This window comes from Pleurodeles waltl, chromosome 11 (assembly GCF_031143425.1).
Source record: "Pleurodeles waltl isolate 20211129_DDA chromosome 11, aPleWal1.hap1.20221129, whole genome shotgun sequence".
Lineage (NCBI taxonomy): Eukaryota > Metazoa > Chordata > Amphibia > Caudata > Salamandridae > Pleurodeles > Pleurodeles waltl.
In genome coordinates, this window is record NC_090450.1 from 783,151,613 (window position 1) to 783,174,521 (window position 22,909).

The following is a 22,909-nucleotide window of genomic DNA, read 5'->3' on the forward strand; positions in this document are numbered from 1 at the left end:
TATTTGTTTTCACATGAAATGTAAAGTATTCTGTTTGGTGTGATGTGGAGATGTCAATGCATTGTGATTGACTGAGTTTATTGTAATATGTTTTGAGAAATTGTTCATAATTCTTATCACCTATTTTTATTCATGTGTCTCATTCTATATTGCATTTATGTATGTTATAGACTGATCAATAAGAATGTTTAAAAAATTAAATAATTGTGTTTTGTGGTAGGTGCTTTATATTGATTGTTAATCAAATCTTTGGTTTGATTGGGGTATTGCTTTAGCTATCATTTGAATGTAGTGTAGTCCTTTGTTTTTTGCAAATAGTTGTAATTTGAATTGTAGCATTTGGTACATCACTTTGGGCCTTTTAAATATTGTAGGTTTGATTTGGCTCACTGACTAGTCTATTCTTAGTTGTTGGCAGCTTTGTTCTTTTTGTACAATTTCTAGGAATTTGCAGAGTTATGGTGGCTTTGGCCTAATGTGGCTTGAAAGACGCTGTGCCATGCTTTCATTGTGTTATTTGTTTTGGATTGTTGGACTATTGTGCTATTGTATATCTTCCACCCTGGGATTTGGAACATGGGTTGGCACCTGTGGCCAGAGTGGTATGGTCTACCAACAAAATGTGTCTTCACAGTGGTCCATGAAGGTACTTAGTTTTTGTTTTTGTTTTTGTTTTTGTTTGTGTTTGTTTCTTTGGTAGTATGTTTATTTGATTAGCATGTTGTAATGGTTAGCTACTTCTGTTGCAGGTTCATGGGATACTACTATTGAACTATTATATTATTAATATCAGACAAATTTGCTGTATATTGCATATTCTACACTTATTGCAGCTTTTTGGAGGTGCCCTTGAATATTTTGGTTAAAATGACAATAGCAGCCTTGTATGAATGTGTGTGGGTCAATTTTGAGAATTGTTTGTATCATTTCCTGCTCAAAATATATATTTATTTTTTGAGGATAGTAGTTAGTTTGAATTTAAGTTTCATTTAGTGGTTCATGATATGTTGCATTTTGCTTGTTATGCAGTAGTGTGTAAATTAAGGGTATATTTCTATAATATTCTCCATGCATCATGTATATTTGTGTAAATGGGGGGCACAATTTTGCACCATCTATCATCCACAGTGTACACTGGGTTTGTCTGATTACATTGTTTTATGTTTCATATATGATTATTCTTTACTTATTATTTCTACTGTCACTCAGGAGAAAGAGTTCTTAAATATGTGTTATAGTTAGGTGTTCTGGACTTTTTGTCTTTGTATCTTATAGGAGTAGCAGGGGTATGGAAAGCGCTTCTCTTGTGCATGCTATTTATCTTTTCAGATTGAGTCTTGCTGGTAGTTGCCCACATTGTGCTCAGGAACGTCAGGTGGTATATTTTTAAATGCTTGCTTCTCTGAGGTCTTGGAGAACATGCTTTACTTCTATCTCTGTCACATTTGGGGAATGGTTGTGTTCTTTAACATTACAGTGTGATTTTCAGTTGTGGCCGTTCCATAACAAGCATTGGTATAATATTTGGTATGTTTCTGGTCAACATTTTCGATGCTTGTCTTTCTGCCCTCTGACCTAACTTGAAACTCTTAATGGGCCTGGCGGGGAGGTAGCCAGAATGGTGGCAACCTCCCTGTTAGAAGTTCAGTCATAATCAGGCTCTTTGTGTTCAGCATTTTATTCTAATTATTGGTAATATCATAAAATGCCATTTGTATGTATTGCAAATTTGTTGGTTTATTTCTTGGCTTCTGTTTAATTCAGTTAAGGGGTGGGTCAGATGGTATGTTTTTCATGTTAGGTAGAAAGTGTTTAATATGGAGTTTAAAATGTCATTAAGTTTGTTTGGGGATTGCTTTGTGGTTAGTTTTAATTTTATGTTTTAGGGGTTGGACTTTGGGATACTTTTGATGACTTTTATATACTTGTAAATTGTGTTTGTTGAGATTCACATCCACAAAGTTGGCATTGTTGGCCTAGAGTCTAAGTTGTAATTTGAGCTATTGGTTTACCAGTCTAAATTATTAAAAACAAATGTTCACGTTGGTTAATGTTCACCACAGGCGCCATAGAGGAATACTCCTTGAATCTCATGAAGCATTTACACCAGTTCATTTTTCCTTATATTGAAATCAAGGATCTCCAACCAACACATGTTTTGTAAGGGCCATCCACCTTGAAGTTCTTCAGTGTTAGAATAATATGTGATATGAATAATGATTTCCACTGTTTCAATTTATCCAGATATTTTTACTGTCAGTAGAACCCCAAGCTGTTAAATCAAGTGAATAGAACCACTTTGCGCAGAACCAGTTTGGTAGAAATATCAATGACAAGCAGGATAACACTTATGTGTATATTTAGTTTGACATGCATTGCAACTGTCGTGGAGTCTCACTTAACCAGTCGAAACCTAAAAAGCCAAAATAAAGACCAAAAGAACTGAGAAAGATAGGTATTATACAAGTAAAAGTCAGATCTAACTACCCAGTTCAATGCAAGACATACCAGAGTATCACCAAAATATAACTCAAAAGGTTCATGCCTGAAAGCAAACTATTCAGTGGCAAATATTGTTAATGTGTTGTATTTGAATATCAAACTTAAGTACCACATGTACAGTACAATTTACCTAATGGTACTCCAAAGTCATCAGGTAATATGGCATATAAATGCCCTAAGAGTAATACCACATGCACTAACAAAATGAAAAGTGGAAAACATTGCACGCTTTATTTTAATTATAAGTTACTCACAACCATTGTTATGTGCACTACAGATTAAATCAAACTAATGAAGGCTCTCACTTTCAACAGCTTAGAGTTTGCGTAAAGGTATTATAACCCCAGCCATTGAGGAGGCTAGTCAATCAACATATCAATGAAATAGCTACTAATCGAAACCGACAAGCCCTTAGCAAGACTTAACCGAAATATTCTATGTGTTTAGCCACCACATTTTCAAGTGGATCAAAGCAGTGTTCTACACCGGTGCCATATTTCAATCAGACGACACGTAGAATTAACCAGAGGACTTGAAACATTTCCCAGGTAAAACAGGCAAGCAAGCAAATTACCACGTGTACGTGGTCGCCATATTTAGAGGGTTAAAGTCCATAAAAGGATATCCCTATTGTATTTATTTTTGAATCCCTCATATCACAAATCATAATGTATGCTGACACCTACATTCTGACATTCCTCCAAATTGAATCTTAAAAATATACAGGTGAAGTTGCTATTCTAAAATCAGTAATCCAAATTGGGCTGTCAGTCCCCATTTGAATGGAGCAAGTGTAAAGGTGCATTTTACAAAAGAAAGTTTTTTTTGTATTTTATTTAATTTTTTACCAAGTGCACCACCCATATCAAATCGACGGAGTTCAACCATCAACCCCAGAGGGAACGGTTATATTTCTCATTATGAATATTCTTAATGTGAAGTAGAGTTTTTACATGAACAAAAACAAAAGTCATCATTTACATTAATCGCTTTTACAAACCAAGGGTGTTTTCTTACACTTCCATTATTCTTAATGGTCTGTCACAACTGCTGTCTCACTTGTTTGTCAACTGCTCTGCTCAGAGACCTTTTTAGTTTTTGGTATTTCCATCAGCGATGTGTTCTTGATTTCTAACAGCCAGTGAACAAAAAGTTAGCAAAGAAGGTAAACCGGAAGAAAGTAAGTTTATTTCTTAGTGCCAAAACCCAAAGCAGCAAGAGTCTTACAAATCCATTATTAGAATCCATTCTGTAGTACAACAATTGCGTGGAAGATATCTCCAGTAGTTTACCTTAATATTCCTAAAATAAAAGTGATGGGCCACTTAGCTAAATGTGCAACATTTAGCAAACAAACCTTCATCTTTATTCCTAAAAGTGACATTATGTTTCAATGGGAGATTTTGGTTTTCCTCTGATGGAAACCTAGTTGGGGAAACTGGTTCCCAATGTGACATTTGGCTAAGGAAGTTGGGCGCTTGTGAAGCTTTTGTGGTACCTTTGTAATGTAAATGCTCCCTCTGAAGGTGAGATAGTGCTTAGTTGCATGTGGAGCACACTTGCACTCTTTTTTTTTTTTTTTTTTTGGGACCAGGACTTTTAGTTTTAATCCACAGACTTTCGCCCAGAAGAAGAGCGAGAATTACACCAATGGGGGGAAAGAAGGAGGAAGAAAAATATGGAACAATAGTGAAAAGGGAGTGTAGGTGGTAGGTAAAGGAGGAATGAAATGGAATCAAGAGTAAAGAACCCTAGATTAGACATTCAACAGTGGCACCAGTAGGCTTCTGAGAAAAACATGGAGGCCATCACTTACTCTATTGCCAGTTAAGCACTGTTAAGCACTGTGGTGAGGCCTCGTTCTTTGTATTGGGCTTTTCCAACTTGACTCCATCCTCAGAAAGTGTGAGCATTATTTGTGTGGTTATGTATAAATAAGCAAGAGTTTGCTCTTGAATGAGGTGCCACTTTGGGCTCTTCTGCTTATTATGAACAATTGTTCATCAACAAAAAGCCATAATTTACCTTAAGAACATATTTAGCTACCATTGTTAGGATGTATAACCCACTGAAACTCTGTTTTGTAATCCACAATGTCTTTTTAAGCATTTGTTAACATATTGCTCTATGACACACTTAGTAATGTTAGGAGGACTCTCCCTCCATGTAGCATTTTTGAACATACAATTGTGACTGGTCCTTCAAAATACCTATGTATGTGAAGTCTTAGACCCTTCTGTTTGGATAGTTTATTTGTAGGTTATAGCAAATGTAGATATGAATGCAAGGGGAAAGTTATGTACAACATCATTTTTGTCAAAGGTGTATTTGTCAATTAGACTTCGATAATCATCTGATAAAATTTGTACATGGGGTATGACCTTTCATACAAAAACCACATGAGAGACATGCGCAATATATTTGCCATTTACATTTACTAACCCATCATGAATACCACCGCCTTAATCCTGCAGACAAGCTCACTATCTACGGAGATTCTTGGCACACCAGCAGCCGGAACACCATTAGATTGTAAACTAAGACGCGTAAAAATGGAAAAACAAGACAAGTATTTTCCAATTATGCACTCAGGATCTGGAGCAATATCCCTTTGTCCATCAGGACTGCCCCCAACACTACTCCAAAACATTGAAAATGTGCTTCTTTAAAGGACTCTACATTACAGTGCATTAGCGGTCAGCAGCCCACGTTCCTCTCTTATTACTCGTTGACTTTATTCTTGTGTTTATACTGCCCTCTCCTACCTTTTGGCTGGGTCTGTTGTATAGAAATACTATATACATACATAGATATATAGCATACAATCTCTGTTTTCACTTAGCGAATGCTGCTTGTGCAACTTATGTGTCCATAGCATCCATCCAGTTTTGAAGCTCTTGTGAGACATTTTCTACTTGAACCTGTCTCCAACAACAAAAAATATGGGTTACGTGAGAGTGTGACTGCCTTGAAAAATTGTCATGGGTGAATTGTTAACACATTTTGTTTTCATTAACAGTGTTCATGAAGATTGCAGGTCCTATATAGTCTGAATTTCTTGTTATTATGTGATTGAGGGAATATTGATAGTTGGGTGATATTTAACTTTGCAAGTTCTTCAAAAGGTTTGCATGCTTTGAAATGCAAATCCTCCTGACATAAAGTTCCTAAGGGTCCGACTCCATTTCCGTCAGACCCTCACAATCAATCTTGGAGCACACTCCTTTTAAATTCTGTCATATCTGTTATAAAAACATAACACTATGAATTAAGAAAGGGACAAAGTGTCAACATCTTACAATAATGACCCAGATATAACACCTGATGAGACACTGAATGGAACAAGCGATCCCTTATATGACGGGACCATCAAGAAATATCCATGGATAATTAATCAAAGAGGTTTAGTTCAAATTGATGCCCCTCATCTCCCATTTTCTTAAAGATAGGTCTAGGACTCATTCACTGGCACCTGTAATCTATACCACGTTCCTGAAAGTATGTGAAATGTCTTCATCCCTGATAATGTTTAGTATTTAAAGACCACCCCTTGACTCCTTAGGTGGAGAGGTCCTTCATCCCAGATTCTCCTGCAAGATATCCTCAGAAGACGATCATGATTATTACTGGCATTTAGACAAGCTCATGCATCCTGCCTGAAGCTGTTAACAGCCGAGTACCCAGAGACAGCTGTGACTGCAGCATGTGTTTGTCTTTCACAGGAAACATTTCCTCTTCAGCTCTGCTGATAATGACAGCCCGAGAAGTCAACAAGGTATGCAGTGCACTGCTTTTTTGCAAGAACTCTAGTCAAAAGTTGCCGCACTACGTGCTTTCCTAGGGTAGCACATAGAAGGTAGGTTTAGGGTGTTATGTTGATTTTTTATAGTGCATTAATCCCCTGAGGGGGTGTCCAGTTGCTTGGGCAGGTTTCTAGCTGTGTGGTCACAAAGTGCTTATATGAAGAGCCAGTTTTTCAGCTTCTCGCCAGACTCAAGAAGTGAGGAAGAGGCTCTAATGTGTTGAGGGTGGTCGTTTCATGTCTTGAGTGTGAGCTAGGAAAATGAGTGACCTCCAGTTTTCCTATTGTGGATTCCGGGAATGGGTGAGAGTGAAGTAGAACGTAGGTCTCTGGTGGGTTGGTAAAAGTTTATGCGGCTGTTAAGGTATCCTGGTCCTGTGTTGTGTACAGCTTTGGATGTGTACGTGAGAAGTCTGAGTTGGCTGCACTTGTGAAAAGGGAGCCAGTGAAGCTTCTGGAGGTGCAATGTGATATGGGAGGTTGAGTATGAGTCTTACAGCGGTATTCTGAATGGTCTAGAGTTTGTGTAGGACTTGTTTGGAGATTCTGGCATAAACTGTTGCCGTAGTCCATGCCTGCTTGTGATGAGTGCTTGCATGACGGTCTGTTCGGTGTTTTGAGGCAACCATTTGAAGATCTTTCATAGCATACATAGGATGTGGAAGCAGGAGGTGTACACGGTGTTGACTTTAGCCTTCATGTTGAAATTGTCATCTAGGATGATCCCTCGATTTCTTGTGTGGTCTGTGGGTGTTGGTCCTAGCCCTGACGGCCACCAGGTGGAGTCCCATGGGGAGGTCTTGCTGCTGATGATCAGCAATTCAATCCTCTCAGAGTTGAGTTTCAGGCAGTTGGTTCTCATCCAGTCTTCTACCATGGTTCATGCAGTTTTTGAAGTTGATTCTGGTGGTGGTTGGAGGATGAGTTGGGTGTCATCAGTGTAGATGACAGAGAGGTCATGTGATCGGATGTTTTTGGCAAGTGAGGTCATGTGTATGTTGAAAAGGGTGGGGGCTGAGGGACTGTCCCGTTGGGACTCCACATATCAATTTTTTGGTCTCTGGTGTGAAGGGTGGCAGCCTGACCCTTTTGGTTCTTCCTGTGAGGAAGGAAGTGATCTGTTTAGGAGCAGATCCATGTATGCCAATCTTGTGGAGTCTTCTGATGAGGGTGATGTGGGAGAGAATGTCAAAAGCCATTGAGAGGTCGATAGCCTCTGTCCACAATGCTTTGAATGTCCTCGGTGGCCACAATGAGTGCTGCTTTGGTGCTGTGGTCCTTTCTGAATCCTGATTGTGTGTCTTTTTCTAGAAGATTGTGAAGTTCAAGGTGAGTTGTGAGTTGCTTGTGAGTGGCCTTCACTTTGGCTGGATTTGGGAGCAGGGAGATGGGTTAGAAGTTGCTCAGTTGGCTTCTTGAGTAGGGTGTAGATTTCTGCAAGTTTCCATTTATCCAGGAAAGTGACATAGGTGTTGATGATATGGGTCAGGATGCTGCTGGTTGATGATGATCCCAGGTTGAAGATGTAGTGGGGAGCATGGGTCCGTTGAGGCCCCTGAGTGGATGTTCCACGTGATTGCTGCTGTGTTATTTCTGGTGAAGGCTGACCATTCAGTCAGGTGGCCTTTTTGATTTGTGGGAGGTACGTTAGCAACCAGTCCTATGGGTTTCAGTTGGTGTGTGGAATTGCTGTAGATGTTTGCGATTTTATTGTGGAAGAAGTTAAACAGGTTATCACTAAGAGTGAGCGATATATTTTGCTCCACCAGTGGAATTGGTGGAAATGTAACCAATATGTGTTACGCTTGTAACGCACAGTTCTGGACAAATAACCCCAACTTCTGCATAGCAGAGTTTTTTCTTGCATGTAGCTCGAAAACAGTAAGTTGATGAGGTCAAGCGAGATTTGCATCCCATAGCATGATTTTCAATTGCTAGCAGGGCACTTAGTGCGAGTTTTCCAGTGCGTGCGGTCGCAACTAGTTGCAGTCAGGAAGCTGATACTCAAGTAGAAAATCTACTTGAATGGCAGCAAAATTAACTCTAGAAGCTGTGCGCCCTGGCATGCTGGGTGGTGCCATTTGCGCTGATTTTTCAGGACAGAATGAGCTCCCAGTGCTAAATCACAGCATGAGCAGTGCGACATGTCCCTTTCCACCCGTTTATGAAATTCTGCAGAATTCCGCATTGTTTTTTTTGTTTATAACTCTTCGAGTTCCCCCCTGGCCTAGTTATTGTAAGAGTTGTTGAGAGGCAGAAGTTTTGACAGTAGCTGAGGGCAAGGTGAAATCCTTAATGATCGAGAAGATCTACATTCAGCTGTCAGAGCTTCCTTCAATGCTGTGCACTAGTGGTTTTTTTTTCTTTGTTTTTTTCTTGGTGTCTCTTATTTGATGGAAATAGCATCTGAGTGCTGCCTTGTATGTAGTTCTGTTAGCAGTGTTGTGGATGGTCCTCCATTTCCTTTCTAGCTGTTTACAGTGTCATTGGCGTCTTAGAGGTCTTCTGTGTACCAGCTGGAATGCTTGTTTGATCTACTATGCCTGGAACCACCTCACCACTCAGCACACCATCACCATCATGAAACCATCCACTAAGGGGCCCCATCCAACCCATGCCCCCACCACATCTTTAACCTAGGACACCCAGAATCCGCCTCTAACTTTCCACCCCACTCAACACTTCACTGGATTCTGTCACCTTTCCGGAAGACCAGAAGCATCTAGAAACCAAACCCCTAACACAACAAACTCTGGAACTACAGACCCATCTCCCTGCTCCCTTTCCCAGTCAAAGTCATCAAAAAACCCATCAACCAACAAGTCACCATCTACCTAGAACATACTCACCTCCTGGATGACTCCATAATCCAGATTCTGCAGCAACCTTAGCACTGAGACAGCTCTGACTGCACCCACAGATGACATCTGGGCCCTCCCCAAAAAAGGAGAGACTGCTGCCTTTATCCTCCTAGATCTCGCAGCAGCCTTCCACGCAGTCTTCCACCAAATGCTCATTACCAGACTTCACGGCATAGGCATGCAAGGGGCCGCTCTCAGGTGGATCGCCTCCTTCCCCACTGACAAAATACAATGAGTCCACCTTCCACCCTTCACCTTCAAACCCAAACCAATCATCTGTGGAGTCCCTCAAGGCTCATCACTCAGCCCTACCCTCTTCAACATCTACATGCCCCCCCTTGCCAACATAGTCCAATCCCATAGCTCAACATTAAATCCTACACTGACGACCTGCAACGCATCTTCTCCCTCTCCTAAAACTGCACTTTTGCCAGAACCAACTTCCACCAACGTATGACCAATAATGCCAGCTGGATGAGGAATAACTACCTCAAGTTCGACACAGACAAGATGACCCACTCTGGGCTGGGTGGTTGGTTGTAGAGGGTTCTGTTCAGGGTGAAGTATTCAGAGATTTATAGTTTGAAGTACAGGTGTTCCTCGAATGTCGTGTTTTTTTTGTTTGTTTTTTGTTTTTAGCCAGATGGCATTGCTGTGGCAATGTCAGGAGCCCATGAGGGGATTGAGCCAGGTCCCCATGATGAAGTGGATATCTGATGCATTGCTACTCAGCAGGTGTTAGGCTTTTAGATGAAAATGTAACCATGTTAGAATTGTTCATTTTATTCTTATTGTTTGCAACATGCTTTCTTGCAGTTTTTATCAAATCTTGTGTGCTTATTTTTGATGTACTAAGAAACTGGTTTTCCCTCCTGCAATAAATACTTTTAGTTAAGTGGCTGTTCTCCTTAGTGCTGTGTGTGTGTGTGTGATACCGTGGCTGTTTGTAATACTGTGATGAGGAAATAGGTTAACTGTTTCCATGAAGCACCTGAATCCTTTTTGGGGATTGAAGTGAAATCATTTCTCTCGGTTTATTACAGCTATATATTGAGTGGAGTTCTGCGGGACTACAATAACAATCCTTTCACATTCCGTGCTAGTGCATTGGACTAAGTTCCTCATAGGTCACCTATGGGTGGGAAAGCAAACCTTGTAGAGTTATGCCAGGGTCATAGCTTACACAACAGTTGGCACCCAATGAGGGACTTCTATCTTATGGTGATGCCTCAATTAGGTCCTTCACTATTCACACATTTGATTCATTATTATGTCCTTTCGGAGATGTCCGTAGTAATCATAGTTACCTCCTACTCTTAATAAGGAAATACCCATTTCCAAATGTTTGCCAGGCTTGACTTTTAAAAGGGTTATTTTCCATTCTGTGGGTTTTCTAATTCTTTGATTCCATTTATTTTCTCAATTGAATCCATTCATAAGGAGGCACCTATAGTAACAGAAGCCAATTACAACAGTCACTCAGTATCTCAAATCTCGAGGTGGAATCCCCAATGGAAGGCGGACAGTTACTTTTGTAGTTGCTGTACAAGCCACATGCCTAAAAGACATTTTAATCTCGAGTAGGGCTCCCGGTTTTATGTTTTTTTTTTTTTGTTTTTTTTTTACCATTTCCTTATGTATATATCCTTATTTATTTTTCGGACATTTTACTGGTATTTATCCATATTTATTTTGTTTTGTGAATAAATGGAGTTGTAAATGGAAGGGTGTAGGGGGGACCTTGGGGGCCCCTGCACTTGGCATGGGCAGTGCAAGGGCCCCCATGCACAGTCCCGTCGCGCATTCCACTGCCCGTATTACAGGCAGTGGAATGTGCGATGGTGCTGCTGCACCTGTCGCACTGCCACATTGCAACCGGTGCGATTACTAGCCGGCTGCAATGTTACAGACCTATTTCCCGCTGGGCCGGCGGACGGAAACACTGTTTCCGCCCACCGGGAAATTCAAGCCCAATGGCGGTCTAGTGTTGTTATGAGTTGGGCGGGGGCGGCTGCCACCCGCAAACCTCATAATGAGGCCCTATGCGTCTTCCTCTTGGAATGGTGCCACCTGCAGAGGAGTGTAACTCTTGAGTAAATATATTTTCATGTATTTACAATAGTACACATGGCACACTTTCATTGGCAGCAGTCCTTGATGTACTGAAACAAGTACAGAATGAGCATAGTGCGACATCAGCTCTAAACTTGGATATGAAAATATGGGAAACTTTTCCACTGTCACCTCTATTATCCTAAGTAATATTAAGGAAGAAGCTGCAGTTCTGGCTAGTTGACAGAAACTGCAAGACTGTGAACAGGAACTACCTAAAATAACCACAGATGTCACACCTCTTTGAAACATAATAACTTACAAAACCTGGACCATCAAACCACATCTAAAACCTAAAAGCGAACCTGAAGTTTCCGTTAAAGATAAATCTACAAAGGAAGGAAAGGAGAAACAAAGGAAGAAAGAAAAAAGATGGACTGGATCACCCATATCTCAGGAATCCAGCAGGGATGGTTACAATTTTAGGGACTGCGATAGGATTAAAAAGCCTAAATGCTATCCGCATTCTGATAGCCACTCTTGACATTATTTTCAGGATGCTGATGGTAAACAAACCGAGAGAAGGACCCGATCCGAGTATTGAGGTAAGGAGGAGTATAGCAGGAAAGGTAAAGCTGGGCATGAGACTGACAGCTTAAAAAGGGAGGATAAAGGATCGAACTGCAAGACTCCACTTAAAAAGAAGAAAGTGGTGGGACTTTCCAAAAGACATGCAGATACAGCTATGAGTCATCCTGCAGACCAGGGCAAGGGCGAGAGTGCTTCTAGACAGATCAGCAGAAGTCACAGTAGTGCATACATTTCTCCAATCCAATCCAAATCCAATTGAAGAATACATAAGAGGTGAAACTCCAGATAAACATGCAATAGGGTTTATGACTTGAACATACAAATTGAGAGGGGTACACCACACACCATTAAGGCAATTTGCTGGCCGCAACAATCAGATGACTATGACATCATCCTCTGGTCTTTGTCAGGGAAGCACTCAGGGGAAAGAAGTCATCAGTGTAGCCTTCTCTCCTATAGTACATGAAGATATCAGGGAACTTTACATAAACATGTGTTCTACAAATTATTACGTAGTGAGCAACCAGCAGAAGCTCAATACCCTTTAAACCCAGAAATCAAGCATGGTATTAAACTAATATTAGATCTACTACAGTATCAAAGTATAACACCTTGCCTTTCCTCTACGACCATGCCCCTTTTTCCTGTCTTATAACCTTCCAGCTCTTTTAGGGTAGTTTTAGACTATAGGAATTTGAATTTGTATACGTGAACATATACAGTACAGACACACATAGCTTTGGTTTAATAACTAATCTGGGGTGGAAAAAATACAAAATGGCCATGGATATTTCAAATGTTTTTTTTAGTCAAAATATAGTGTCAGAAACTAAATATCCAACCTCCTTTAGTTTTGACGGGGTACAAATTTCATTTTGACAGTTGCCTTTGGGCTATAAGAACAGTCCTGCCCTGTTCTCAGCTGGATTTTAAACCCAGACCCAGAGGTATTATCAAATATTGATGAAATCTATCTCACAGGTGATGATCTAGGCTGAGTGGACAGGGTTGTAACCTTGTTAACCTTTCACGGTTATAAAATTAATTTATAAAAATCAAAGATCTCCTACCTGATGTTGACCTTCTTAGGATACTAGTTATCCAATGAGGGCAAGGGTCTAGTTCCTGATTTGTTTTGAAGAAGTGTGCTACCTTGCAGCCTCCCAGCACACTGGAAAGATTTGGGAGTACTTGCTTGCCTCGCTATGCTGTGTGAGGGAAGCCCTTGTATGGCTTGATTTCTCCCAAGTTTACAGCAAAAAATGGACAGATGTGCACACTGCTATCTTGCGTGCTCGGCAAGCAGACACACTTGAGACTAAATATTGACTAACTATGGATAACAAAACCGACCTAGTTATCAGTCATATCCAGTCACTTTGGTTATACCTATGTGGCTTACAGTGAAGGAAAGAAAGTTCCTATATTATACAAGTACCACTTCACTATCAGAAGCACATTTTGCTTCTATTGAAATAATCCTTTTGGCTGTTCAGATAGCTATCTTGAAGGAGTGTCATCTGGTGCAGGCAAAACATGTGATTGTTGTTTCTCCCCTATCTGTGCTGGAGGTAGCCACCAAAGCCAGTATTCCAGATGCTTGCACATTATACCCATGATGGATGCAGTGGGCCTCTTCTTTAAGAACTGTGGATGTGATGTTCCAGCACGATCCTACTCTTCATACACAAGCTTTTCTCCAATATGAACAACATGGCCATCGTACTCTATTTTATCCACTGAGTCTTACCACAGTGTGTTCTACACAGATGTCTCTGCTCAGCCTGCGGTAGGAAAGAAATGCAAGTACTCCACAACCTGCGCACACTGCAAGGTGTCATGAATGATGGCGAGTTTCATCCCTAGTGCACCCCCAGTAAGATATTAGGGTATAGCACTGCATAACATGCAGAATTTTATGCCATGTTACTTGCATTGCAAAAGGCTGACTCCCCATTTCCCACATTAAAAGTGCTCAATGTATTGTTCTGTGCGCAAGCTTACAATTTTGATTTACAACATTAGTGTTTGGATTCAAGGATTCAAAGGGGAAGCTTATTAAGAATAAACGGCTCTAGTACAAGACAATTTGGATCTTCAGTATGATGGCATTCACGCTAAATGGGACGGTATGGCTGACGTGGCTGCAATTCAGACTGTTCAAGTATCAGTTTTAGCCATAATTGGAGATGAAGATCAACCCAGGTATCTTAACAGCCATAAACATAACCATGGAAGGTTGGAAGCCTCACATAGGATATCCCTAGATACTCCTACATATGTTTGTGTAGTTACTCTTCTTAGAGTAGGAGACAGGATAATTCATAATAGTCTATCTTGTCTAGATGTAGTCAAGGAAGGCCATGAGGGCCTGGCATCATGCAGGGGTCACGTAACCGTAGCAATGCTACAGTAATACTACTGGTGGCCTGGTTTATACCAATAGACTTGCAGACTTCCCCTTTCAAATGACCATTGTCAGGCCCTTTTATAGTCTCTATCATTCCCTTCTGGGTGGTTTTCGTGGGCCATGTTGGTTCAATCCCTTAAATCAACTGATATCGACAGAAATTGGTTGACATTGATTTATGTTCTCTATTCCTGTGAGTATGGCTGCTGAGAAATGGATGTGCTTCAGCAGTCATAAAACATTTGCAGTTTCTTGTGGTGACTGCGGCAGTTCATTCATTTCATTCAAGTAACAGTCCTGCATTTGGCTCCAAGGCTTACAGAGATTCAATGCCTGCTCTGGGAGTATGTTTGCAATTCAGCAACCCATTCAAGGTTGAATTTAAAGGTGTTGTTGAAAGTGCCACAAGTTAAACAAGCTTTGACTGTTAGGGTGCTCAGTTCAGGTCTTAGTTGGTATCATCAACAGAACATAGTTCAGAGAGCATTAAATCACTTGTTAGGCAAGTATTGGGAGGGCAGACTCCACATGAATTCATATGTATGTGTCCAGCCTAGATAATCCTGGGAAGGTAGTGGACAAAGAACAAAATGACTTGGAGAAACTTTAGAATGTTTTACAGAGTATCCAAAAAGTCAGTGACAAGTTGTTCAATGTGAACCACTTTGATGCTACCATCTGCGAAAAGATAGCTGCTGCTGAGGACCTGGGGACCTAGTCCAGGAGAAAAACTCTGACAAATAGGCCTTTGAGTCATTCTTCTGACTACCTGTGATGTATTTGGGATAAAAGGCAATAGAATTATTCATCCTTTCTATTGCTCAAAAAGAAATAGACAGGTGTCCATTGATCATGTGAAAAAACACTAGGTAGCCAGTCCTCTAGAGCAGAACAGCACAGGCACCAAAAAGGGTTCAGAGTAGCACCTTGTTGCCTCTCCCTGCTCTGAATAATACACCTCTTGAACAACACAGCACCATTAGCTTGAGTTCCCAGTTGGGAATTGCTGAGCACAACAATACACACAGAACATTAAGTTCCTCAACCAAACCTGATGCTGCCATTTCCACTGTTGCTAATATTCAGCATGACTCCATGCAACGTCATTTGAGATGGTGCCCTTTTGACCAACTTGAGAGCCCACCAACTTTGAAGATGATTCTGGATATGTTTCAGAAGATTTCACAGCTCAGTTTACAGTCACTCACCGCCATAGTCTGCTTAGCGCTTACCAGTGGCTTCATGACAGATACCAGATTCTGCTATGGGTTTATGTTAGAATCACCCTGGGAACTTTATTTTTCATCCAAAGGCTAGCAGCGATGATCGGCGTTCTACTGCTACTAAATGAACGTTTTGTCCCTGAAACAATTGAATCCTTTGTGGTTCATGAACTACAGCTACATTCTTCCTCTCACAGAGCTTGCAGACACCTACAGCTGTCAACATCACAGCTTACCCTGTGCCTGAAGGCGTTGCTTGGGGACAATTCCCATATCAGATTATGGGGCCCGCTGAGACATTGCAGTTGTTTTATGTAAATAACCTTTCAATTAATTGTGTGGGTCCTGGTTCTATCTGGGGTGACTGGGACACAGACTGTTAAAGAAATGATGTCTGATTTGCAGGTTTATTCTACTTTGAATAGGGAAGATCCTTATTTGAATTCAGCTAATTACCTAGAAATGTATTGTTATTAACATTATGCACATTATTACTTCCACAGGACTAGTTATCTTAGAGAGATTTACAATTACACAGAATGGGAACGTTGTGAGGCATTGCCTCCTGCTAGTCACCCTAATGTTTTAAATAAACCCCCCTACTTCCAAAGTAAGGACAAGTCACATCCATCTGCTTTCCATTTCTTACAGGAGCCACAACAGTTAGAAAACAAACCATTACCAAAGACAAGTTAATTTAATCAAACTGAGTTCAATTAGAATCTAGCTATACTGGGATATGAGTACTGGAAAAACAATATTGATGAGAAAAGTGTGTGAGAAATCAAACTTGGACAGAATGAACCAAATGGGTCCTGTTTTGTGCATTCATAATTCCCATGGAAATGATTTTCCTGAACAAAGCTATCCAACAATCTACTCGCCTGGGCTTTCCAACAATAAAAGACTTATAGAAACATTATATACCAAAAGTAAGTTTGACTATGTTCAGTAATTTATTCAGACATATTCTTTTGAGACTAAAAGACATAAACCATATGGTACAAAATGTAACCTACAAGTCAGCTCAGTTCCTGACTGGAGGGCTAGACATTTGGCCCTATGATTCTGACAGTTGCATGCTTTGTTTTCTTTCTGATACCCTAGGACCTAAAAGCAATTGTCCTGACCCATGTTAAACACTCACTAACACCTGCAATAGTTACCAGTGTAGGTAAGTTATGCCAAAGATGTCTGGAACATTCCAGTCTATCAGCGGTGAAAGACCATTTGTCCCTAATTAATGAAAATATGGATTTTTCAGATTTCCTCCAGGGGCCATGTCCCAGCAGAACTACATGATTCCCGGCAACAGGAAAATATGCAATCTATAATGAACAAAACAAATAACCAGAAAAAGAAACTGCAGAACATAGTAGGCAGATAGAGAGAAAATTTGCAAGCAGTTTTGACAAATGATTTACAAAAGCATATACTCATTGGAACAACATGAGCAAGCTCAATTACAAGCCATTATGCCTTTAAATTGGTAATTAAACTTTGTTAGAAATGGGGTTTCTGTTTGCAAGAGTATGCACCCTGTACAAGCAGGAACCACCACTTTAATCAGAGTAAGTTCAATACACGCTTAGAGATGTCACCTGTGCTCACCCTCTGGTACCGTGGCACAGAGCAATCAGTCGTATCTAAAGAGGCAATGAGTAAAGTATTTGTGCAACACACACCCAGTAACGCAATGAAAACACCACAAAAATACTCCACAAAGGTTTAAAAATATAGACAATTTTATAAATAAATCAAGACCAAAATTACAAAAATCCAATTTTTAAACGATGGGTTATGAATTTTAGGAGAATGAAAAGAGTTCTAATGCTTAGAAGCAAATAGTGTTTGAGGGGTTACTTTATGTAGCACTGGACCGGGACAAAGTAAAAGTTTAGGTCAACCTCAATAGAGTGCAGGCTGGCTACAGGTCCTACACAGGCTCCTGTGAACAAAGCACCATTCCTGATCGCAACATCAAGGTGCATGGTGAGATGCATCAATCAGGTCCTCACAGGGATGACGAATCATTGATCTGTCCCATGCAGTGAAGGTGATGTGCCAGTTCCAAAGACAAGTCCAGGAGTCGAAATGCATTGATTCTGAAGTGCGGTGTACTGGGTTTCTCCACACAGTCAAGGGATATCCCGATCTCTGTAGATGACTGTGGTGCCAATGTGTGGTTCCGATGCAGTGGGCTTTCAAGATGATGCAGTAGTTCTAAGAACGATGTGGGGATTCAGCTCCCACAACCGGCTCAATGCATTGGTTCTACTACATGCAGACAGGAGTTGCATTTATTTCCGTGGGACCAAACTGGGGTGGCATGGTGAGTAAAAAAACGTTGGATTAAACCCAGATCTGTTACTGGGGGTCAGTGTTTGTAAGTTTCTGAACTCAGTCTATCATCCTTTTGTGTTGCTACAGTTGCCCTAAGTGGGAAGGGTATGCCCAGACATATGACAATATCGTTTCTGCAGACACGTTCTCCAGGTGAGTGGCCTGACAAGAGAGATGGCCTCTGGGTACCGAGTGGCATGATCCACCAGAACCAGGATAAACCTGTTGCCTGAAGCAGCAATGTCAATGCCCACCCTCTCAATGGGTGTACTAATGACAGGCAGGTGATTAAGAGGGGCTTTAAGCCTTTGCCTTGCCTTCCCACTGGCCTGACAGGTTACACAAATACTATAGAATGCATCTGACTCGTTCTTGATCCTGGGCCAATCAAAATGGGCACAGCCTTGCAAAGGTCTTTGCCTGATGCCCTGCCAGGGGATATTCATGAGCCATCTCCAGTGGGAAGATCCTGTAGCAAGGTGGGGCTACCAGGGCCCTTGTCCCATGCACAGAAACCTTGGGGTCTCTGTAATGGAGGTTGTTCTCCCAGTAACTGTGATTACTACCAGAGGCATCACCTGCTGCTTGGGCTTCAGCCTGTTGCCTCATGCCCTCATAGGTTGGGCACTCCCTCTGTGCCCTACAGAACTCCTCCTTGGTGGGTCCTCCTTCCCCATGCCATCCATCAAGCTCTGGCAGGGTCACCAGGAGGAGCAATGTCCTCCTCAGTGGGCCCTAGAGCAGCCACCCCAGGTGTCTCACCCTCCTCAGTGGCAGAGCATTCAGGAGCTGGTTTCCCATGCCCCCTGACTTTCCCATTCTTAGCAGCTGGCTGGGCCTTTTTTTTCAAGCTCAAGCCCTTTTGGACCCCTATCCTGGGCAGCCATGGACCTTGTCGCGGCACTGATCTACTCGGGCAACCTTGTTGAGGAGCTGATGAACAAAGTAGCTTTCCTGGTCACAACAGCGATATGCGTGGTGAGATGCATTGATTGGGTTCTCACAGGGATGGCGATGCATCGATCTGTCCCACACAGTTCAGATGATGCATAGGTTCTGAAGGCTAGAGCTGGAGTCGAGATGCGTTGGTTCTGAAGTGTGATGCACCAGGTTTTCTCCACACAGTCAAAGGATGTGTGAATCTTCGTAGACTCCTGCAGTGCCGATAGCTGATTCGAATGCATCAGGCTATCAAGACAATGCAGGGGTTCTGTGAACAATGTGCCGATTCTGCTCCCTCAACTGGGTCCATGCAGCGGTTTTGCTACTCGAAGACAGGCAATGCGTTGATTTCTGTGATGCAAGTATCTGGGTCCGCTTCCAGTGAACCAGGCACGAAAGCAGGGGTAGAGAGTTTGATATTCCTGAGACTGTAGCAACAGTAGGCAAGCCAACAAGCCCTTGGTGATCACTTGGAGTGCAAGAAAGAGCCCAGCTCTCCCTCAGCAAAGTCAGAGAGCAGCAAGCAGTCCAGTTGTAGGTCCAGAAGTGTCTGATTTGGTGGAGTCAGAGACTCAGAACTTATACCCAAATGTGAAGTGGGGGTAGCTTCAAAGAAGGGTCTTTGAAGTGCACAAGTATCCTTTCTTCCTCAGCCCTGGCTCCAGACTATTAGTAGGGGGTAATCAGCCCTTTGTGTGGGGACGGACACTGCCTATTCACGTGAGTCACCCCCTCCTGCCCTTCCTCCCCAGGAAGAGCCATCAAAATGTAGATGGATGCAGATGAGTACTTAGACACACCTAACTTTCCTGTATTTGTGGCTGTCTAGAGGGAATGCTCAAAGTGTAGCTATCACCCACCCAGACATGTATTGGAGACAGGCTGCAGACACACAGAGCAGAGAAATGCCCACTTTCTAAGAATGGCATTTTTAAAATAGTAATGGTAAATCCAACTTTACCAGTAAAGAGAACTTATCATTACCATACCAAATATATGAAACATGATACAGCTACTCATTTACAATCATAAATTACAGCTTGAAAGTTTATCAAGGAATTTCCAATGGTATCCTACGAGAGGAGAAGGCCATACAGCAATGAAAAATAACTTTGGGAAATTTTCACTTCCAGGACATGTAAAACTTAAAAGTACATGTTCTTCCTTTCGCTTACATAGCAGCCTGCTCTATGGGCTTAGTAGAGCCTACTTTAGGGGTGGCTTCATGTAATAAAAAGGGGGTATAAGGCTTGGAAAAGGGCCTGAGACATGGTTAGAGGTCTACTTCAGTGGGTGGCACAATCAGTGCTGCAGGCCCACTAGTAGCATTTAATTTACAGGATAGTATACTACTTTACAAGGGACTTACAAATAAATGTAATATGCCAATTGTGTTTACAACAATGTTACCAGGTTTAGGGGAGAAGCACGTGCACTTTAGCACTGGTCAGCAGTGGTAAAATGCTCAGAGTCCTAAGGCCAACAAAAAGAATACGCAAACATTTGAGACAAATGGACAAAACATTTGGGGGACGGCCACCCTAAGGATGACAGGTCGAACCCACTCCAGTCAGGATTTGTGCCTTACCAACTTCTAAACAAAACAGCCAACTTTGAACTACATAATTTGATGTCAACTCGGAGAACAATAGCAAAAAGGAATCCACATAGACACTATTAAGCATAGAACAAAAGATCACTAATAGTGGTCTGCCACCGACCATCTGGTTAATGCAATGCATAATATCCCTACCTACTACTACATTTTATTTTCACAATTGTCAGAAGTACAAACCCATGGGCTGGTAGTAAGCGATGCACAATACACAATTGTTCCATTCATGGACGTTTCCCTTTCCCCACATTTGTTTGAATCCAAACAACGATGACCCTGTGTTTATCAGTGCAGCTAATTGAAAAAAATGTTTGGGATACTCTCTTTTGTGTGACTCTATTACCGTGCACGGCATGTGAGGTACATCTATGCCAGGATTGAACTGTATCTTATCTGTAAAACCCACTATGTCCAGCCCTGCACATCACGAACTGCTGGAAAACTGTTTTTATTTATTTTTAAATAAAGTTACATGCTGTAGCCTGGAACCTGGCCAACCTTACCTGATAACTGTTTCAAAAACAATACTATGTAGTGGAAAAATCTTATATCCCCCTGCTAAACATGTAATTGGAAATGTTCCATTGCATTGTATACGTATGAAAGACATACATTTTGACAACTTAAACAAACTATTGTCGGTTTTAATATAAAAAGAATTCCCTTTGACATCAGAAGCCAAGGTGTATAATCATCAAATAGCCAAAACTGCTTCAGAAATACAGTGGTTGTTGTATGTGCAGTACCCCATGCACTTTGCTGATATCGTGCAAATGATATTCATTTCATATGTAACAACTGGTGTTGTGTGCATATTTTAAGAACACCGAATCTTAGTTTGGTGAATGGAATCAAAGCAGGGTTTAGACTGATGTCGTCATTTTTTCGCCCCCTATTCTCCAACATTTTTTTTAGAGGAGTCCTTACCATTCTACTGCTAATCAACTGTGGTATCATCCTCTTTTTTTCTATTCCATCAAGTAAACTAACATCATGGCGCGCATGTATCCAGCTGAACAAAGATGGAGAAATTATTGCTTGTTAGGTTGGACATGGTTGGCTATCTGACTTAAGTGAGAACTGGATGCTAACCTTCGAAAAATGGACCCATCACAAGTAAGACCTGTGATTCTGGTGCATACATTGTCCTACTAAGATCATCCTGATTTTATCAAGGAAACAACTACCGGAACTACATGAACTAACTATTGCTTATTTCAACTCAGAGGCCATGATTCAGCTGCAACATGAACACTAAAGACCATGCCAATCACTACCTATGTCTCCCCAACGTGAAGTCATGTATGACGGCACAAGTTCAACTGTGACACTCTTAGACTCCTCTCTCAACAAGTGGCTCGATGCACTGTTGGCATTTGAGCCTCCCCCCCAAAATTTGAGACAATGAGTGCTGAACTATCAAATGTGTGTGGTTTATCAATATAGGCACGCCTTACCTGGCCTCTACAATGACCACACCTATTGTGTGTATGTACTAGGGGATATCGACATGCCCTCTGAAGAGTAGGAGAATGAACTAGGAGTTTCCTTTTTGAAACACTCAATATCCCATTGATTATGAATCATCAACTGGGAAGACGTTTTCTTCTAAGCTTCCTTTTTATGCCACATACTTTTAATCAGGCCAGTTCCATTCCATCAATGGTATATTTGCTGACCAACACACATCTCTCCACAAGATAACATGCTCCAAGTGCTTGAAACTGAGCAATGCTTAAAGTAATCATGCTTCGCTTAGCTTAAAAGAAGACATTTTGTTGAATTATGTTATATTTCTTATTAAGTGCCAATAGATGGTATCCATATAGTGATTTGAATTTAAAACTGAGAGCATACATCTTGGTATACACTCTCACATTGATCATCTTCCCACTTGGCTTATTATGCCTCTATGACCTCATATTGGAACATACAAGCCGTGGATGACATAAAGTCCCTAGGTTCCAACTCTATTCCCATCAGACCCTCAACTCCAACTTGGAGCACACTACTTCCAAATTGTGTCTTATCTGTTATAAACAATAATACCATGAATGTCGGTCGCTCTTATCATTTGAACTGAGAAACGGACAGAAAGTGTCAAGGCATTCTGATAATGACCCAGATATAACACCTGATGAAACACTCAGTCTGGAACAAGAGATCCTTTATCAACATACTAAGGCCATCTGAAAATATCCATAGATAATTCATCAAAGTTCAAATAGACAGCCCATTGTCTCCTGGTTTCTTTCAGATGAGTCTAGGACCTCTTTTCTGGTGCCTATAATCTATTATTGGTTATTGGCGGCATTTAAAGAAGCTGATGCATCCAGTACAAGGTGACTGCTGCAAGCGCAGGGTGTTTTTCCCTTTACAGGGAACACTTCCTTCAAGACTCTTCTAATAATGACAACCCAAGCTGTCAAGGTATGCAGTGCGCCCCTTCTTCCCAAGAAACTCTAGTCTGCAAGTTACTCTAACACATGATTTCCTAGGGTAGCACAGAGAAGTAGGTTTAGGATGTTAGGCTTTTAGATAACAGTTTAACCATGTTAGAAATTTTCA

The 22,909-nt window shown here is 41.3% G+C and overlaps 1 long non-coding RNA gene across 1 annotated transcript in view; it reads left to right on the forward strand.

Moving 5' to 3' along the window:
* LOC138266107 (uncharacterized) overlaps positions 1-22,909 on the forward strand; it is a 301,371-nt gene that overhangs the window by 134,360 nt on the left and 144,102 nt on the right. The gene's annotated exons all lie outside the window — the stretch shown is intronic.